Consider the following 17,244-nt stretch of genomic DNA (forward strand, 5'->3'; position numbering starts at 1 on the left):
ATATTTCTCAGAGTGGGTTTATTTTTGAGAATCATACAGAGAGAGCTTTGGCTACCATAAAACCTACTGAACATTTTCACTATATTCACTATAGAGTACGTGTTAATTTGACACAATGGAAATCTGCAATTAAAGGGATAGTTCACCCAAAAATGTAAATGCTCTCATAATTTACTCACCCTCATACCATCCCATAAGTGTATGACTTTCTTTCTTCTTCAGAACATAAGCAAAGCTTTTTAGAAGAATATCTCAGCTCTGTATGTTCATACAATACATGTGAACGGGGATTAGAACTTTAAAACTCCAAAAAGAGAAACAGATCAAAATATAAGTGCTTTATTTACTCCAAATCTCCACTTTCACTTTTACATCTAAAAGTCACATATGGTGCCTGTTTAGGTTCACTTTCACATCTGAAAGTAAAAGGTAAAGTGGAGATTTAGAGTAAAAAGGACTTCCACTGTTTTGTTTCTTACCCACACCTATTATATTGCTTCAGAAGACGGATTTAAACACTGGAATCATATGGATTACTTTTATGTTTCCTTTATGTGATTTTTGGAGCTTCAAAGGTCTGATCACCTTCACTTGCATTGTATGGTCCTACAGATCTGAGATATTCTTCTAAAAATCTTAATTTGTGTTCTGCTGAAGAAAGAAAGTCATACACATATGGGATGAAATGAGGGTGAGTAAATGATGAGAGAATTTTCATTTTTGGGTGAACTATCCCTTTAAACAGCTTCAATTGGCTTTTCAGACAGATTTTAACAGAAAAGTAATTCTGAAACTCAATACAATTCATAAAATAGCAATAAATAAATAAATTAAAAATTACAAATTACTTTCATAAAAAAATTCATAAAAAAATACAAGTATTAAATAAATATAATAATGCAAATAAGAATAAAAGAAATCAGATTTAACAACTTGCCCCAGCCTGACATTTATAAAAAATTAATCTTCAGCTTTTTTGAAGATTAAAATCTGCCTTCATTAGTCGACTCCTGTCTGAATGTATACTATTGTGTTTTTATTGTGTTCACTCATTTACCAAACAGATTTAGCAAAAATATGATGATATTGGAATTTTAGTTTGCAGGATAGAATCACAAAAAAAATAAAATAATAATAAAAATTTTGAACTAGGTGTTTGAAACCAACATACAAAACCACTGCTAGGGAAAACAAGGATTTGTGTAATTGGACTGTTAACTCAAACAGTTATAGTTACTTAGATGTGTGAAAACTAACCCCAGTGTCCACTATGTAAACATAATTACATTACATTACATGCTCTTATATATATATAGTATTAGTATGTAAATAAAAATATGGTAAATGTGTGTTTTTGTTTTTCCCCTACTTAAGGGACCTCCTGGTGAAAATGGGAAACAAGGCCCTAATGTTAGGCAACCTTTTTCATTGGAATCCAAACCAATCATTTCTTCCTAACAAACATGGTAGCCCCAGCCTGATAAATAATGTTATTCTAGTTCTTCTCTGTGTAAGCAATGTTCTCGTCAGCTCCTATTATTGAGTAAACTCTGTGTGCTCCCAAACCAAAGACTGTTAGATACAGTAATCATTCCCGCTTCCTGATTGGACTGCACCCCACCCACATATGACATCCCCAACTCCTCATTCACGATGTTGGGAAATTATTACTGTCAATCAAACTGGGTGGGTGAAATTTCAGTAGAACCCTTCCACTCGCTCTGACGTCCTTAGAATTCTATTTTTACTCCTTCGTTCCTGATATGGATTTAATGTCTTTATTGCTATTTCTTTGTTAGTGCTGATGAGGCGCAACATCTCTGAAAGCTTTTCAGCTCGTTCTTTTATTCTCTTTGATATTTGTCTTGGACAAACTTTGTTTGTGAGTTGCAATTTGTACATTTGCACAGGGGGTGATTGGTGAAAAAGGCCAGAAGGTACACACATTTTCGTTTTGAATAATTCTATACCTTGAATGGACTTTGCTTTGGCCTTCTTTGATCTGCTTATGTATTATCTGTTTTAGGGAGAGCCTGGAACTGGGCACCGTGGGCCTATTGGTCAGGCTGGTCCATCAGGACAAAAGGTTATTTGATTGATGAATGATTGAAGTTGTGCATCTTATCAATACTGTGAAATTAACTTGCAGTCCAAGTTGGATTAATAAAAAGTTGACATACTGTCAAGAAAAGAGAGAATAAACCCATATACAATATAGACATAATTAATTATTATCCCATTCTGACATAGGCTAATACTGATTAATACTGAGTTGGGATTAATTACACTTCATAGTACTGAACTGAGCATATTATTTCAGGTAACGATGCAATGTTCTGTTCATTGCTTAAAAATCTGCCTACATATGGATATCTGGATATTATATATTTGTAAAGCTGGTTTCCTCATTAAAACCACAATAAAATTGGGAATAGGTTTGTCATTGTGTTATATGTTAAGGGTGAGCCTGGGGAACCAGGACCACCTGGAGCTCAGGGCATCCAGGGTATCCATGGGTCACCAGGTCAAAGAGGTCAGCCTGGTGACCCTGGAGAGGAAGGTAGAAAGGTAATGGCCACCAGTTCTTGAGTGTTACATAGTGTCCTCTCATAATAATAATGACTGGATATGTAATGACTGTGTTGACTTTGCTGTGTTGAAGTTATCAATTGTTGTTTTTTTTTTTTTACAGGGTGATGGCTCGCATGGCTCTCCAGGTGCACCCAGTCCTCTAGGACAGCAGGTACTGCTGTAAAGTAAAAGACTAGGACAACTAAAAGCTTGCTGTTCATTTTAACAGGGTCCACCTGGCCTCCCTGGGGTTAAAAGTGAGAAGGTAAGCCATTATTTGTATTGTAGATGCTATCCGATTTTGCATTTGCTGTTTTAGCAACATTAAAGGGTTAATTCATGCAAAAATTTAAATTCTGTGATCAGTTACTCATCCTCATGTTGACACCCATATGTCACACATGACACCCGTATGACTTACTTTCACCCGTGGAACACTTAAGGAGAAGTGCAACATCAGGGTAAGTAACTAACTAAAACTAGCGACCCTACTAACTCAACTACATTTTTAAAGGAATATTCCAGGTTCAACACAAGTTAAGCTCAGTCTACAGCATTTGTGGCATAATATTGATTACCACAAAAATTTATTTTGTCTTGCCCAGGGGCGGATTATGACTAGCAAGGGCCCCGAGGCCAGTTTTCTTCTAGGGCCCCCCCGGTCCAATTATCTTTTAAAGTTGAGATGTATGCAATTGATTTTCATTGATTTAAGTCTCTTTTAATACCTGTTCTGTTATTTACTGTCAGATTAATTCAAACACACAGCACAGGTGTGGTAAAGAATCCGCTCAACTGAAACACGTTCGCTGAACAGCCACTGTTCTTAAAGAGACAGTACCATTTTAACATTTGTTATACATAATGTAAACTCAATGTAAATGCTACAATTTATGCGTACAAAATGCATATGTTTAAAGGGGCCATAAATATTTTGAAATATTTTATCTTCATCAAATACTTTAAATATTTATGAATTTAACAAATACAGTTGGCTCCTACAGTAACAATGCAAGGGTTTGGTGAAATACGGCAAAGAGTTCAGGCAGTTTTGGCTCGCGCTGCCATACCTTTTGTAACTTATCTCAGTGATGGGGTGCGTTCCATTCAGAAGTGATCATCTCTACACCCTATATCCTTCAAAGACTTTACCCTCCATTGTGAGAGCTTTGAGGGTCAGAAAGGTGTGGGGCTCAAAATTAGTGGTCATTTGGTCATTTTTTGGGGTAATTCTGTTTGGAATGACCCTACAGCTTATCTACCATTATTATTCTTCCATTGAAGAGCCCTGCTAAGGCATCATTTAAGCCTTTTCAAAGTGTCCAAAAATTCCCTTGTCTACATTACATTGACAGAATATTTAAATGAGCAACGAGTCTGTTTTGGAATGTTCAGAATTTCAAACTTCAGAAGTCAAAACTTACACACAAGCCCTTTAATCTGCTTTAAGATTCTCTCTCCTTTCTTTCTTTTTTATTTCTTTCTTTCTTACTGTAAAACCTGTAAAAATTAAAGCATTTAAAACTATTTCAGACCAACATTATAGTTAGTCTCAATAAACTTTACATATCTAGTTTAATCAGTACTTCTGAACCACACAAAATATTAATATTTTATTTTTCCCAACCACCAAACCAAGTTATTTTTTGTAGGGCAAACATGCAGCTGTAGCAATAAATAATATAATAAACATTTTTGTTCAATAGTCCTTTTATACAAAGAATAAAGCTTAACCATATAAAGCCTAACATATGAAATAATAGTCAGAAAATTATATTTTTAAACCTATTTTTCTACAAAAGAATGACATTTTAAGCATGTTGCTTGAATTCAATAAATACTAATTTTGAAATATCAGTAACAATAGAAATGTTATTGTTAATTTTACTTTATCAAAATCAGCAAATATTTCACATAAAAAAGATAAGTGCATCAAAACATGAAGGTAGCTATTTTGGAAATTATTTTACAAGGTCTTCTACTTCCAGAAGAGCATGAAAACTTTCACCAGGCAGCATTATAAGATTAAAGAGTGACTCAAAAAATGTAATTAGATATGTAATTGGGGTCCTATAAGAGGGCTGGGGGCCTTCATATTCACAGGGCCCTGTTGAGGGGGCCTTGTGTAAGCTGTGGGGCCTGCATATTTAAGCATATGCAAACATTTGTTTTCAAAGTTGATGGGCCGTGAGACCTTGCAGCCCAGGGCCCCCTGGTAGTCAAGGGCCCCTGGGCACTGGCCCAGGTCTTTTATTTACTACCTAACAGCCCACCAGACACTTGTCTGTTTTTAACTTTTAAAGTTAACTGTTTCAAACACAGTTGTATTTAAAAAAAAAAAAAAAACAGACAAAATTAGTAAAAACAAAACTTTTTAACTGACAGGGTGATAGAGGTGTCCCTGGTAACAGAGGAGAAAAGGTAAGGATACCATATATATATAAACTGAATAACTGAATGGTGGTTATTAGATTCTGTTGGTTCATATATTGTTTTGTTTTCAGGTTTTTTATTTATTTATTTATTTATTTATTTATTTATTGTAGGGCAGCCCTCTGTCCATGCCAGGCCCACAGGGATACAAGGGGCTAAAAGGAGAGCCAGTGAGATCATTCTGGATTTTAATCTTTCATTCCACTATAATTTTTTTCCACATAGGATAAATATTAGTTTCAAATGAACATGCTGAACAAACTCAAAACACTTCAAAAAACTTGTTCGGCATTGTAGATTTAGTTATTGTTTCCTAAATATAAACAATACATAAATTTACTGTATGCGGATATACAGTATGAATATATTTGGTGGTATATGTTAAGGTGAGGGTGGCCCTCCAGGATTTGATGGAGATAAAGAAGAAAAGGGTGAAGATGGTCCACCTGGTGCAAAGGTATTTTACATATCATCCTGAGTAAAAATAAATAAATGAATAAAGTAAAAAAATACTGTTCCTGTACAGATTCATCTCCATTAACCAAATGAAGATTCTTTCCGACACAATATGATTTCTATTATTTGTTTCTTTCATGTAATTGCAGGGGCTGAAGGGTGAAGCTGGTACCAAAGGAGGCATGGGGCCTTTTGGTTCACGTGGTCCCGTGGGACAAAAGGTCACAATTGCGACTAATTTGAAAATTTTCTCTCTAAATTGCTCATGAAACTGCATTATTAGTATGAAATGTACTGCTAGAATTGTGCTGTATTTTATTTTTTAAATTTGACTTCAGGGAGATCCTGGAGAGCCAGGCGTCAACGGGGAAAAGTAGGCTAAGGTTCACTACTGAATTGCTGTGGTTGTTATTTCACAATCCATACTTGAGCTGCTATTATAATTCTGGATTTTTTCTGCTGATTGACTGCACTTGTCACAGGGTCGAAATGGAGAGAATGGATTGGATGGTGAGAAAGGTGATAAGGGAGACATGGGCCTGCAGGGTCGAAAGGGGGATCAGGTGAGAATTTGAATCGTCTAAATTAAATATTAATTAAGAACAAAGTCCTCTGAGCAAAAGGAAGCAGCTGAGAAGGAGAACACCGTCTCTTAACCTTTGTTACTGATATATTATTTAGTTGATTGATTAATAATTGAAGAAGGCTTTCCTGTCAGGTTTATTTTAGTTGTATCTTAGGCTTGTACACTTTATTCATGGGCATGGGGACTGTGGGGATCTCAGTCATAATCTTTCTATGCTCAGGGTGAGACAGGTGAGCCTGGTTTACCTGGAGATACAGGAATTAAAGTAGAGAAGGCAAGACCACTTGACCTAACGTTCTCTTTCTTCCTTTCACTTGTCTGCAATCATTACATTGCACCTTAGGTGTGTACAAACAGGTAACCTCTGACCTCTTGTTCTGCTGCAGGGCTTCAGAGGATTCCCTGGATGGATAGGAAGCCCAGGACTGGATTGAGAACAGGTATTTGTGTGTGTGTGTGTGTGTGTGTGTGTGTGTGTGTGTGTGTGTGTGTGTGTGTGTGTGTGTGTGTGTGTGTGTGTTTAAACATAAAAAGGAATTAAAATAAATGAATGAATGAAGGAAATGTATTTTGACTATAAAACACAGGGTGACCGTGGAGATCCTGGTACACCTGGCATCCCAGGACTGAATGGTATCTTGGGACGAAAGGTGAGGCACTACAGAAATTGACGACTATTGGCATTGTCATCATCCTTGTCATTCTATGATATTATGGTGAGATATTTGTTTATTTGTTTTTTAATGATTAGGGAGAAAAAGGTGATAGTGGTCTTAATGGACACCCTGGGCAGAAAGTAGAGAAGTTTGTGCTGTCACTAGTTGTTTCGAAATTACAGCACCACTATTAGTGACACTGTTAAAGAACACCAACTTCATTTTTAAATAGTTCACTCAAAAACAACACTTCTGTCATCATTCATTCACCCTCATGTCATCCAAACCCATTTGACTTTCTTTTTTATAAAAGGAAATATTTTGCAGATTCACTCTTTTCCATGATGAAAAACGCACCATAAAAGGATGATAAAAGTAGTCCATGTGACAAGTCTTCTGCAGACGTACAATTGCTTTTTTTCCCCTGTATTCTATTATAGCCCATTTCAAATTCATTCACGTTAATTTTGTGTTAATTTACCCCATTGTTCTGCAGGGGGCGACTGGATCCCTGGTTTTAAGGGATCTCCTGGTACAACAGGATCTAATGGGGCTCAGGGTCGGCCTGGTCCAGTTGGACCCAAAGGAGAACTAGGACTGAAGGTACAACACACCTACACTTCTTAAGATTCCACATCAATGAAGAATAAAGTTCAATATAGCTGAATAAAATATTCCTATGTGTATGTCATTCATCAGAACTTACTGACAGATAGATGGATAAATAGTCAAGCCAGCGTAATTATGGCCATCTTTATATCTCTCTCAATCTCATGTGGAGGAGGACAGGGCCCTAATTAACCAAGACAAGGGAAAAGGATGAAGGAGAGATAGAGAGAAGAGGGGTATGAGCTATTTCTGCAGTAATGCAGAATGAAGACTTGAGCTGCACTAAAGCTGCCTTAAGCCACAATTAGGCATCTCTTGATGTTGATTGGAATGGAGATGGTTTTGCGACGTGCACTCTTGGACCAACTCTCTTTAGGTAATGTGAGCTGTACTGGGCAAAAAAGATGCTGTGAATCCTCAGTGGACTACGCATCCCAACAGATGCAGTTACGGTGAGATTTATGATATTGTGGACATGGATATTGTCTTTCAAGCTTTACAATTTCAGTGCATTAGCAATTTTGACCAGTGTTAATGGGAATATGCTGACATTTTTTATTTTTGTCTGTTGGGATTTGACACACATACTCTACTGTTTTTTTTCCCACATATTAGAGTATATGTAAAGTCACAGAAACTTTGAAAAAACACAAATAGAAGGAATGGAAAATTTAAATAAAAAAATATCTTCAAATGTAGCTTCTTCAAAGCAGCCACCTTTGGCATAGATTAAAGCTCTCCACACTCAGTACATTTGTTTTCTATTTTATTTTTTTGTTTGGTAAAGAAATTCACATGTAGGCACAATTTATATTTGTCTACAAAACTATTTTTAGTTTAAGATAATGAGAAACAAATTCAGTTAACTGTGTCCAACGTTTTAATATCTATCTAATAATATCATATCACAGAGGTTTTCAAACGGGGGTCCGCGAACCCCCAGTGGGCCACAGAAAAAAATAAAAATAAAACAGTAAAAATGTAAAAAAAAAAAAGAAGAAAAAAAAGAAAAAAGAAAAAGAAAGAAAGAAAGTTTGACATTCCTAAATTTGACATTAATACTGATTTGTTGGAAAATCATGAGATTGGCTGGAAGTCATGAGAATATTCATTATTATTTAATTCTTTTGAGAGTCCTAATTTTTAACTGAAAGAAGAAAAAAAATCTGCATTTACGTTTGTGATAAAAAATATTTGAACTTGAAGCTGTCACCTTTAGCTTGCTCACTAAAGCCTTTTTCAGTAAAGCTGCTTTGAAATAATATTTATTAAGGAAAGGTAAGGAAAAAACACTATAAATTGAATACAACATAAATATTTTTGGAGTATTTTTTCATTAAAAAAATATGTATAGTATATATTAGGGCTGTGAATCAATGAAAACAATTTAACTAATTAATCACACAGTTTTATGTGATTAATCATGATTAAATTATGGTATATGATACATAACAACAACAATTAAAAAATCATCATAAATTTATTTACTTTTATACTTAGTTATACTTAGCAAGACCTTGCAAGCAATTGGTTAGTCATCATTTATTTTAATTATATGCATGCTAAAATGTTAATTAGACAGATTTTTACATGTGTTAATCTTTGATACAAGTGTATAGATACATGGCATAAAATGAGTGGACATGTTGCAATTACAATTTGGGCAAAATCTTCTGCCGTTTTCCAGTGGATTATTTTAATAATAGGAACAAATGGACAGATTCCATTAATGTCAAACTTTATTGGCAAGACTAACTTAAGTATACATTTCCAATGCATTATAGGCACTATACATACAGATATGAAACATATTGAATGCTGAAGTTGAATTTGCTGAAGTTTAAAATCTCAAAATTATTATTTTCTCTGGCTGCCATTCAGCCTCTACAAGTATACCTCGTTGTAGCTTGCTGAATGTCCAGGTCCTTCAGTCCGTTTCGCAATAAAAAATATTAACTGCAGAAATGAATGTGCTAAATTTCCCAGCCCATATATATATAGCAATTGTTCCCTTGCAAGCGATCATCATATTCTGGGGTCCTAGGCATTAAAAAGTTTGAAAACCCCTGTCATATTACATAATTGTGTATATATATATATATATATAGCACTTCCCAAGGAGAGAAGGGGAGGAGAGGCAGAGATAAGGCCTGCCAATGGGGACCCCCTGGAATTCCTGGCCTCAGAGGCCTGGATGTAATGAGGCATCTACACAGATAATTGTATCTTCCACTCTGTTAGGACAATTGTATCCATTCACAATCATGTTTAGTCTAAAGTTATAAATATCCGGTGTGCTATATGCAGGGGAACATGGGAGCCTTAGGCACAAAAGGAGAAAAAGTGGAGCCAGGACTCAGTGTATGTGTACAGTTCCCTGTCTTTTATATGAGGATCATTCTGGATCACAGATACTTATTTCTAAATGGTAAGAGTTTCTCTTTGTTCAGGTGGAGGAAGTGAAGGATCTAGTGACAAAGGAGGTGGCTGAGAAGTGTGGTGAGTTTGAGTGTGTTTGTGTACATACATTTGTAGCAAGTCTTGCAAAGAGCAAATACTGAACTCCCAATTCAGTCAGATTAGACATTAGCAGTCCATTGAAGTGAAATTATGAAATACAGTTTCCATTGACAGAATACCAGAGCTTCATTAACACGTTTGTGTGTGCTTGGTTGTGTGTATTTGTGTGAGTTTGTGTCTCTCCGTATATGTGTTTGGAGGCCCCTGTTGCTGTGGCCTCAAGACCCCATGGGTTCCACCATCTGTTGTGTTCTTGTGGACTCTCTTACTGACAAAAAAAAAAAAAAGAAAAGAATAATAACCCTGTGTAGAACTCTATGTTCAGAACTCATTCTCAAACATATTACCAGAAACTATATCAGAATCCATTAAAAAAAACAGGGTCTGTGTTTTCAGATTTGATTGAAAATGTTAGTCCAGTTCTCTGGTTCAGAAACATTCAAAAGATTGTATTTTCTCTCATGTTCTGTTTGGAGTCTGAGAGGTAGCTCAAGAAACATATTTGGAATTGAAGTATCAGGTTGATGCTTCATGACTTTTCCTTAATGAGATTTAATGAGAACTCAATACACACAAAATTTCATCTTGAAAAAATGTATCAACACCCTCAATGAAAAATGTTACATTACATTACGTGTTTATATAAAAATGTTTTTAAAGTATAAAACATGATTAATAGCTATTCATTTTCACATAACACTATTTTGTGATTGGTGTACAGTATAGCAGTGTATTCCTGCCAGATGTGTATTTTTATTTGTATTTTTTATTTTATTTTGCTATAGTGTGTTTTTACCGTGGTCAAACTGACCTCAAACAGAAGCTTTACTGTGCTAAATAAGTCAAATTTTTTTTAAATTCTGTGTCTACTTTGTCATTTTGTTAGAAGTAGTTTAAAGGGATAGTTCACCCAAAAATTACAATCTCTCATCATATATGAAGCTTTAAAGGGATAGTTCACCCAAAAAAGAAAATTCTCTCATCATTTATTCACCCTCATGCCATCCCAAAATGTATGACTTTCTTTCTTCTACAGAACACAAATGAAGATTTTAAGAAGAATATCTCAGCTCTAGCTCCATACAATGCAAGTGAATGGTGACCAAAACTCTGAAGCTCCAAAAAGCACTTAAAGGCAGCATAAAAGTGTAGCATCTGGACCAATCAGACACACAATTATTCATTATTTAATGAATAATCCAACAGATGTCTCAAGACCGTAACAAGCAAAAGTCCAAGTAGGTCCAAGCAGACTCCGAGATGTCTGTTCTCCCACTGATTATTATCAGCTTTTACTCCACCTTGCTGACACTGGTCCAGCAACTAATGGACCACAGAGACATTCCAGGTGGGGCAAAGTAGCCACATGCAAAAACAAAGGAATGTGGGGAGAGTAACTCACTCCATTCCCCCATAGGAAAGACACATAAAGCCCATAAAACAGACTCTTCTTCATTAATTTATAGACAAACTGTTCGATAAATGAACATGCATATCCCCAGGACATTGTGTGTATGATTATTACTGTCTCGTATAGTGTCTTTTGTACTGTATACTGTTTTATGCATGCTTTATGACAGAACTAGATAATGTAAAATTATTGGTATCATGCTTCCTATCAAATTAATCCTTGTGTGACGCCCTGCACATTGGTGTATATCACTTCCTTATAGCATGCATTGTATGCTTGTTATATTAATCAGAGCATAAAGGGGCACAAACTGCCAGCTTACTCCAATCATGCAAATGAGTCAGCTTCCGAACAAAGGAACTTTTCCTGCTGGAAAATTGCACCTTTCTCATTGGTCAAGCCAAACTCGAGAGGAGTGACCTCCCTCAGGAGTTAAAGGGCACTGTCGGAGTGACCTCCCTCGCTCTTCCTTCTTCTCCTGGTTGCTGTTCATGTGGGACCGGAAACACCCGGTCTGACCACGAGGTTGCGGGCCTGCAGGCCTCAACACATCAAGCCATGTGTAACTTCCTCGACCATAACAGAGTCAAACTAACACCGCAAGTTCATCATCATTTCTTCATTCAACGCGGAAGAAATTTATTGCAACTTCAACACCATCGACTCAAGGAACCATCAAGACTTTCTCCTGAGACTGCATCCAGGTGCTCTCTCGACAGCCAAGGCAATGCAAGTACCGTACAATTAACTAACTAAACAGAGGTTTAGTATTAGCTGTGAACCCCTTTGTTAACAAACTGCTTTGAAGTAAGAAACTGATGGTTCTTTCAGATGGTTTAATGACTAATTTCATTGCTTTATTCCCCTGTTCTGTTCCAGTTTCATTCACTTTCACTTCACTTCTATGTATGCGTGATTTGTGTGTATGTGTTTGTTTAGATTAGTTATGTGTTCGTGATTTAGTTAAATAAAGCTTTTGTGTACATTCTTGCGATTTGATTCTGGTCTGCTTATAAATCAACGTCAATTTAACGATTTGATCACAGCTACATGCTAAGAAAGAGTTATTTTTCTGTGGCCACGAAAAATATCCTTTCTGAGAGTTGATAGACGATCAATACTGAGTGTTTGCTGGATGAACAGATTAACTGAATGTAATATTAATTCAGCTACATCAAGTTAATTCTATTAACTGATCCAAATATTTATAATTAATTATAACGAGTTATGATTAATTATTCATATTTCCCTTTTGAGCTAATTTGCTACAAAAGTAATCAATAAGACTCCAATTGTTTAATCCATGTCTTCTGAAGTGATCCAATCGATATTGGGTGTGAACAGAAAAAAGGTAACTCTTTTTTCACTGTACATCATGAGTTCAATAATTTCTAGTGCTTAATGCATGTGCAGAGCACTAGATGGTGCTAGGAAGTGTAATTGAGATTGAAATCATGATCGTCAAGGACATTGCTGATGTCAAGATTTATAGTGTTCTCACCCAAAATGATTGGATCACTTCAGAAGATATGGATTAAACAATTGGAGTCGTATGGATTACTTTTATGCTGCCTTTATGTGCTTTTTGGATTCGCTTGCAATGTGTGGACCTACAGAGCTGAGATATTCTTCTAAAAACCTTAATTTGTGTTCTGCTGAAGAAAGAAGGTCATACACATCTTGGATGGAATGAGGGTGAGTAAATTATGAGAGAATTTTCACTTTTGAGTTAACTATCCCTTTAAAGCTTCATAAATATCTGTCAGCACTGGGGTCTCTGGGACCCCAAACATAAATAATGGGTTTACTTGAGGGTTAAATGAAATAAATTAATTGATGTAAGCCAAATGGAAATAAGCAGAAAGCATGGTAATGCTCTTAACCAGGTTCTTAACCACAGGAAATTATTACCTCCTAATGGTGAACACCAATGATCCAGACGATGGGAGCATCCTGAGAAAAGAGAGAGAAATGGAAGAATCTGTCTCTCCTCTCATGTACACCCTCCCCAAAGTGTGGGCTGAAGAGATGGAGGACGAGACCATGACTGTTCATCCTGCTGTTTCAGAGTCTGAGCCAACATTAGCATATGGCAATGTTACAAGTAGGTATATTCCTGCTTTGAACCAATGTTTCTCTCTAATGTGAGCCTTATATCTTGACTTTTGGGCCTGGAATGGTTTGGGTTCTAATTTTACATAATATTATATTGAAATGAACTGAACACTGACTAACAGGAAAAAAAAAACAAAAATGAATGTTGCACCATTCCAAGAACATTTGTGCCAGAAGCTTATCCCATTGTAGAGATCTGGCATCATGGTAGATGAGTTCGTTCATCCATGAACACTGTTCAGTTCTTCTCTATGGGCTGGAAAGCAGGAAATGGTTATAGGAAATAGATACAGACACAGAGGTTTTGCATGCTCTAGTGGACCAAATAAGACTTCTTTGTGTTATTTTAAGCCATTGCATCACACAGGGTAGATATCTCTTAGGGAAATCAGCATTGTTTTTCACCGTTATGATCACATAGTAGTTCCTCATGACAGCCGTATGTGAACTTTGTTGGTTCTGAAATACACTTTCGATGTGAAAAATATTAATAAAATTGCTTTTTTTAGAAGATCATTTCTTAGCAACACTGGTTTACCTCCATTACATATGGACATCACAGACTTGAATTAAGAACAATATTCAAAACCACTCAAAACATTAATAATATTTGGACCACGCTGTACAAAGTGTGCCACATGGGGTATGATTTAGATTAACTTTTATATATATATATATATATATATATATATATATATATATATATATATATATATATATATATATATATATGTATATATTATATAATATGATTAAATCAACTTGACTACATTAGGTTACACTAACCAAAGTCATTTTTATGGATCAGATCAGGTAGAAATAACTTCTTAAGGTAACAACTGCATGTGATTATGGCTCTACAACGAGTCTGCAATGTGCTGTACTTCATGTTAACTGTAATAATGTGGATGTAATGTTGCTTATAAGCGTGTCTCTTTCACTCAGTGGCCAGCACAGAGAGAGATGGAGACCGGAAAGAGAGGAGACGTGCACTCAAACTCCAGTCAGGTGTGTGTGTGCAATAAAAGAGAACAACATCGTCCTCTGCTGACTGCCACTCCAAGTGCTTCTAATGAGTTAATGAAGCTACAAAAATGGCTCACATTTGCAATATAGTCTGATTTCATACACAAAGATAAAGCTTGGTCCTTGAAAGTAAAAGATTTGCTTTGGAAACAGGGGGCCCACGTCCATGAAAGTAGCCCTAAAAAGTGCACAGTTATGCACTTGGCACCAAAGCATTAGACATTAGACATGACCAAGATTATTCTGTCTCTTTGTCACATCCTCAGTTTAATATGAGACAGTGAGGGAACAGAACAGACAGATAAGACTAGAATTAATTCAGTGATCAAAGAGAAATTCAGATCTTCAGTCTTCAAGTGTGTGTATGCTTGCTTGTGAACAAGTTGAAAAGACAGAGAGATCAAGATAAACATTGACTGATTCAAAAGTGGAACTATTGTTAAAGAAATTCTATATGGCATCTTTGAAGTGGTGTATGGACACCATTAGCCCAGAGCTGTATTTAAAGTTGCTCAATCACTCACTAGTCAATTAGTTAAATGATGACAAAGCAACTTTCGACTGATTATGCAACGCTGCTTATACACTATACTGTTTGCAGACCTGGCTGCTGATCTGTGCCTCGAACACGTGTCTGAGGGCCACTGATCTGAGTATGTCCTGCTCTGGTACTACTACGCAAGCTCAGGAGAATGCCGTCCCTTTGTATATGGTGGCTGTGGAGGAAATAGGAACCGCTTAAGGTCCAAACAGGACTGTCAGAATCAATATATTCTAGGCAGGAGAGGTAACAAGCCAATTAAAATGTAGATTTCTGTAAAAATTGAGTCCAATATACAGTAAATGGTCAGAGGCAATAAATGTCAACAGTCGGGTTCCAGAAGTAAAAATACAATTTATTTTCTCCACTGGCAAATTGGTTTTTACCTATAACTTATAAACATTTAAAGAGCTCTGAGGTTGTTAATCGATGATATATTCCTCTGTCGAAGCCATCAGTCCACATTTTTTAAACTTCGTTGTTTCAAAATCATGTTTAATATGGAATTTTTTGTTGAAGAACTACACTACCCATGATACTGCAGAGAAAATCCACCAATCAGAGAACTGCTGCGAACAAAGCTCATCAAAAGAGCTCTACAGCGACCTTCCACTGCCATGATGCTCTGCAAAGGACACAATCAAGTAGGTCTCACTACACTCTCAAATTACTGATATATTTGCAAAAAGCTGAATATTTTGCAATAAAATAAATGTTGTTTCTATACTTATTATCAACAACTCAAAATCAGTAGTTTTATATTTTGGCAATGCTTCATGGGACTGTAGTTCATTTCCTCATTAAAGATGTTAAGAACAGTCTTTTGTCTCTGTCTGATTTTCAAATCAAAGATTGTAATGTTGTGATTCACCTCAGAGCTGGTTGGTTTTGTTCATGGCTTAGAACACTTTTATAAAGGATTTTATGGTAACACTTTACAATAAGGTTCCATTTGTTAACATTAGTTAACAACATTAGTTAACATGAACTAACAATGAACAATACTTCTACAGCATTTATTAATCTTAGTTAGTATTAATTAAAACATATACTACATTTTTTTAAATCAAAAGTTGTATTTGTTAACATAAGTTGCATAAATGCACTATGATCTAACTAGAACTAATAATGAACAATTGTATTTATATTAACTAACATTAACAAAGATTAATAAATGCAGAAAAAGAGGTATTGTTAATTGTTCATGATATCTAATGCATTAACTGATGTTAACAAATGGAACCTTTTTGCAAAGTGTTACTGATTTTATTTAGTTTAATCCCTATGTAACAAAAATAAATGGGAAAAATACTTCCGGAACCAAGGCAGCTGAAAAAGTGGGCAGGCACTGTTGCGCTCTGTGGTTTCAAAGTTGCTGTCAGAATTTAAATAATTCGTATTATTGCCAAATCTTCAGTTGAATTTTCCTTCTCTTTACAGATTCTGGATCCTGAGAAGAAAACGTGCTAATTTTTAATGTCAGCTGACATTCATCCGACTAAAATGACTTGTCATACCATATATATATTGTTTTTAATCAAAACTGTATATGGCAGAAACAATTGTTCACAAAATATTTCATCTACATCATGTTTGCGTTTCACTTCGATAGCACCACACATTTTTGCACTGTTGTAGCGATATATGCTTACTTACATATTTCTTATATGGCATAACTTCTTTTTCAAATAATTGTTACCATAGATGCCTCCAAGAGGAAATGCACTATTATGATAATTAACTATATGTGTTTATGACCTGGTCTAAACTGGAAATACTGCTTACCATATGGTTCACCATTTTGCACTAATGGTTCAGTTTAACCTGATTTTTTTTTTTTTTTAATTCGTGAGACAATAAAACAAAGAACTAAAAATATATTTGAATGGGCTATAAAGTGAATATGACCCCTATGGGTGGGTTAATGTTTGTTAAACGTGTGTGCGTGAGAGCATGTTCACTTCGTGACCTCTGATTTTGGACTTTGCTCTCTGAGCTTGGCTCTGTGGTGTGTATAAATGCCACCATATTGCCTTTTCTTCAGCCATGTTTGTCGAGTCGTGTCTGGACAGTGTCTCCTTGGGGGCAGGCAGTGAAGGTGTGTGTGTGTGTGTGTGTGTGTGTGTGTGTGTGTGTGTGTGTGTGTGTGCACGTTCAGTGTAGTGGGACTGCCTAGCTGCATTTGTGGGTGGCTTGTATGTGTACGTGTATTTTTATTTGAATATATGTGTTTGTGTATTCATATTTTTTTTTTTTTTACTCCTCTTTAGTTTCCCCAATACCACTTTTCATCTCTTTTTCCACTTTTAACAGCATTACA

Source organism: Myxocyprinus asiaticus, chromosome 47 (genome assembly GCF_019703515.2).
Source record: "Myxocyprinus asiaticus isolate MX2 ecotype Aquarium Trade chromosome 47, UBuf_Myxa_2, whole genome shotgun sequence".
Classification (NCBI taxonomy): domain Eukaryota; kingdom Metazoa; phylum Chordata; class Actinopteri; order Cypriniformes; family Catostomidae; genus Myxocyprinus; species Myxocyprinus asiaticus.